This window comes from Eschrichtius robustus, chromosome 1 (assembly GCF_028021215.1).
Source record: "Eschrichtius robustus isolate mEscRob2 chromosome 1, mEscRob2.pri, whole genome shotgun sequence".
Lineage (NCBI taxonomy): Eukaryota > Metazoa > Chordata > Mammalia > Artiodactyla > Eschrichtiidae > Eschrichtius > Eschrichtius robustus.
Window position 1 is genome coordinate 44,997,715 of NC_090824.1, and position 4,935 is coordinate 45,002,649.

The 4,935-nt window shown below is 36.1% G+C and overlaps 1 non-coding gene across 1 annotated transcript; it reads left to right on the forward strand.

Annotated features, from left to right (window-relative positions):
* Positions 1 to 1,385: 1,385 nt before the first annotated feature.
* LOC137750240 (U7 small nuclear RNA) lies at positions 1,386 to 1,446 on the forward strand. Its single transcript, XR_011070401.1, has one exon. It is a non-coding gene; the product is annotated as a U7 small nuclear RNA (small nuclear RNA).
* The last annotated feature ends 3,489 nt before the right edge of the window (positions 1,447 to 4,935 follow it).

Genomic DNA, 4,935 nt, shown 5'->3' on the forward strand with positions numbered 1-4,935 from the left:
AACCAATAAAATGTCACCCAACACAGTAAGACAAGTTGCTGAAAGGGAAAACACCTGGGCAAGGTCAGTTTTGACCACCTGCAGGTGCCATGTATCCATCTTGAGGAAGGTGATTCAGCACCTACAAAGATCATTGCCTGAGTGCCTTACAAACATTATTAAAGATCAAAAACCTGTATCTTAAAAAAAGCATTTGACAAAATCCAACACTCATCCCTGATAAGGGAAAAAAAAACAAAAACAAGAATCTCTTAGCAAACTGGGAATAAAGGGGAACTTTCTTAACTTGATACAGAGTTTCTAAAAACAAAAAGAAAAAAATAAACAAAAATAAACCCTATACAACTAACATCATACTTAATAAAGAAATGCTGAATGCTTTCTCCCTAAGATTAGGAAGAGGGCTAGATTGTTTCTCTCTCTCTCTTATTCAACATATGACTCACAACTCATTCAACATAGTATTGGAAGTTCTATGTTGCAATAGGTCAAGAAAAAGAAATAAAAGGCATTTAGATTGAAAAGGAGGAAATTAGAATGTCCCTATTTGCAGATAACATAATTGTGTAGAAAATCCCAAGGAATTTACAAAAACAAAACAAAAAACAAAAACCCTTCTAGAACTAGTAAGTGAGCTCAGCAGCATTGTAGGATACAAGGTCAATATTTTAAAAATTAATTACATTTCTATGTACTAATAATGATATATGGAAAATGAAATTAGAAACACAATACCACTCATGACAAAAAAAATGAATACTTGGATATAAACTTAACAAGACATGTACAGAATCTTTATGCTGAAATTTACAAAACACTGATGAAAGAAATCAAAGACCTAAATAATTGAGGGACATATGAAATTCACGGATTGAAAGACTCAACATAGTAAAGATGTAATTTCTCCCCAAATCAATACATAGTTTTAATGCAATCCCTATTGAAATCCCCAGGAAGATTTTTTGGCAGATACAGACAACATTATTCTACAATTTGTATGGAAAGGCAAAGAAACTAGAATAGCTAAAACAATTTTGAAAAATAAAGTGGGAGGAATCACTCTACTTGATATTAAAGACTACAATATACTACAGTAATCAAGACAGTGTGGTATTGTCAAAGGGATAAATACATAGATCAATGGGACAGAATACAGAACCCATAAATAGACCACACAAATATGCCCAACTGATTTTTGATGAAAGTGCAAAAGCAATTCAATGCAGGAAGGATAACCTTTTCAAAAAATGGTACTGGAGCAATTCGACATCTGCAGTGAAAAAAACAAAACAGAACAAAAGAGGAAGAACTTGGACTTAAGTCTCTTACCTTACAGAAAAATTAACTCATAATGAATCACAGACTTAAATGTACAATGTAAAATTAAGTGTTATAGCTCTTTTAGAATTGGTCTGGCAGGTTTCTGGTCCTTACCAGAAGACCTCCATAGGGGGGAAAAATGTGAAACTAGAGCTTTTAGAAAAAAAATAGGAGAAAAATTTGGGGACATAGGACTAAGCAAAGAATTCTTGGACTTGACTAAAAAAGCATAATCTATACAAGGAAAAACTGATAAATTAGACCTCATCCAAAACTTGCAACTTTGCTATGTAAAAGATCTTCTTAAAAGGATGAAAAGATAAGCCACAGACTAGGAAAAGATACTTGCAAACCACATATTGAACAAAGGACTAGAATACATAAAAACTTGACATTAAAAAACAAATAATCTAATTAGGAAATGAGCAAAAAACATTAATAACGTGTCACCAAAGAGGATATACACATGGCAAATAAGCACATGAAAAGATGTTCAATAGCATTATCCATTAGGAGAATGCAAATTAAAACTACAATGATATTATCACCACACACCTTTCAAAATGGCTAAAATGAAAAACAGTAACAGCACCAAATTCTGCCAAGAATGTAAAAAACTCAATCATCCATAGACTGCTGCTGAGAATGAAAACTAAAACTCTGGAAAACTATTTGGCAGCTCCATACAAAACAAAAATATGACTAACATACAATCCAGCAATAACACCCTGGGGCATTTTCCCCAGATAATTAAAATGCATGTTTACATCAAAATCTATGTACAAATGTTCATAACAGCTTTATTCATAATAAACAAAAACTGGAAACAACTCAGATGTCTTTCACCAGGTGATCATTAAACAAATGTGGTATATCCATACCATGGAATACTACTCAACAATGAAAAGGATAAACTATTGACACACATGGCTTGGATGAATCTCCAGGGGATTATGCTGGGTGAAAAAAAGCCAATCCTAAAAAGTCAGACACTTTATGATCTTATTTATATAACATTCCTGAAATAACAAAATTATGGACATGGAGAACAGGTTAGTCGTTGCCAAGAGTCAGGCATGGGAGTTAGGGGGAGGTATACATGGCTATGAAAGGGCACCATGAGGGATTCTTGTGGTGATAAAAATGTTCTTTACCTTGACTGTATCAATGAGATATCCCGGTTGTAATATTATAATATGGTTTTGTAAGATGCTAGCTTTGGGAGAAATGGCACAAATGGTACACAGGGTCTCTCTGTATTATTTCTTAGCAATGCATGTGAATCTACAATTATCTTAAAATGAAAATTCTAATATTTTTAAAAACCCTATATCTTGGGAACTTGATTGTTTTCTTTTTACATTTTTATCTATATTTTTTTTGCTTATAACTTTTTGTAAGTTTCTTTGAAAATATTAGCCTGTTTGTATATTTAAGAGACTTTTAACATGTTTGATCATTTGACACAGTAATTCCAAGCCCAGAATTATAGCCTGAGAAAAAATTCAAAATGCAGAAAAAGATGTTCATTGTAACAATATGTGCTGGCAAAAAATCCTAAAAGCAACTTTGTGTCCAACATCTAAGGAGGGATTAAATAAAATATCATATCCAAATGATGGAATATTCTGCAACCATTGAATACAATTTTTTTAAACATCTTTATTGGAGTATAATTGCTTTACAATGGTCTGTTAGTTTCTGCTGTGTAACAAAGTGAATCAGCTATACATCTACATATATCCCCATAACTCCTCTCTCTTGTGTCTCCCTCCCACCCTCCCTATACTACCCCTCGAGGTGGACACAAAGCACCGAGCTGATCTCCCTGTACTACGTGGCTGCTTCCCACTAGCTATCGTTTTACATTTGGTAGTGTATATATGTCCATGCCACTCTCTCACTTCGTCCCAGCTTACCCTTCTCCCTCCCCGTGTCCTCAAGTCCATTCTCTATGTCTGTGTCTTTACTCCTGTCCTGCCCCTAGTTTCTTCAGAACCTTTTTTTTTTTAGATTCCATATATATGTGTTACCATATGGTATTGGTTTTTCTCTTTCTGACTTACTTCACTCTGTATGACAGTCTCTATGACCATCCACCTCACTACAAATAACTCAATTTCATTTCTTTTTATGGCTGAGTAATATTCCATTGTATGTATGTGCCACAGCTTCTTTATCCATTCATCTGTCGATGGACATTTAGGTTGCTTCCAGGTCCTGGCTATTGTAAATAGAGTGCAATGAACATTGTGGGACATGATTCTTCTTGAATTACGGTTTTCTCAGGGTATATGTCCAGTAGTGGGATTGCTGGGTCATATGGTAGTTCTATTTTTAGTTTTTTGAGGAACCTCCATATTGTTCTCCATAATGGCTGTATCAATTTACATTCCCACCAACACTGCAAGAGGGTTCCCTTTTCTCCACACCCTCTCCAGCATTTACTGTTTGTAGATTTTTTTTTTTTTTAGCTGATCTCCCTGTGCTATGCGGCTGCTTCCCACTAGCTATCTATTTTACATTTGGTAGTGTATATATGTCTATGCCACTCTCTCACCCTGTCACATCTTACCCCTCCCCCTCCCCATATCCTCAAGTCCATTCTCTAGTAGGTCTGTGTCTTTATTGCCATCTTGCCACTAGGTTCTTCATGACCTTTATTTTCCCTTAGATTCCATATATGTGTGTTAGCATACTGTATTTGTTTTTCTCTTTCTTACTTCACTCTGTATGACAGACTCTAACTCCATCCACCTCATTACAAATACCTCCATTTCATTTCTTTTTATGGCTGAGTAATATTCCATTGTATATATGTGCCACATCTTCTTTATCCATTCATCCGATGATGGACACTTAGGTTGCTTCCATGTCCTGGCTATTGTAAATAGAGCTGCAATGAACATTTTGGTACACGACTCTTTTTGAATTATGGTTTTCTCAGGGTATATGCCCAGTAGTAGGATTGCTGGGTCGTATGGTAGTTCTATTTTTAGTTTTTTTTTTCTTTTTAATATTTATTTATTTATTTTTGGCTGTGTTGGGTCTTTGTTTCTGTGCGAGGGCTTTCTCTAGTTGCGGCAAGCGGGGGCTACTCTTCATCGCGGTGCGCGGGCCTCTCACTATCGTGGCCTCTCTTGTTGCAGAGAACAGGCTCCAGACGCGCAGGCTCAGTTATTGTGGCTCACGGGCCTAGTTGCTCCGTGGCATGTGGGATCTTCCCGGACCAGGGCTCGAACCCGTGTCCCCTGCATTGGCAGGCAGATTCTCAACCACTGCGCCACCAGGGAAGCCCCCTATTTTTAGTTTTTTAAGGAACCTCCATACTGTTCTCCATAGTGGCTGTATCAATTTACATTCCCACCAACAGTGCAAGGGTGTTCCCTTTTCTCCACACCCTCTCCAGCATTTATTGTTTCTAGATTTTTTAATGATGGCCATTCTGACCGGTGTGAGATGATATCTCATTGTAGTTTTGATTTGCATTTCTCTAATGATTAATGATGTTGAGCATTCTTTCATGTGTCTGTTGGCAATCTGTATATCTTCTTTGGAGAAATGTCTATTTAGGTCTTCTGCCCATTTTTGGATTGGGTTGTTTGTTTTTTTGTT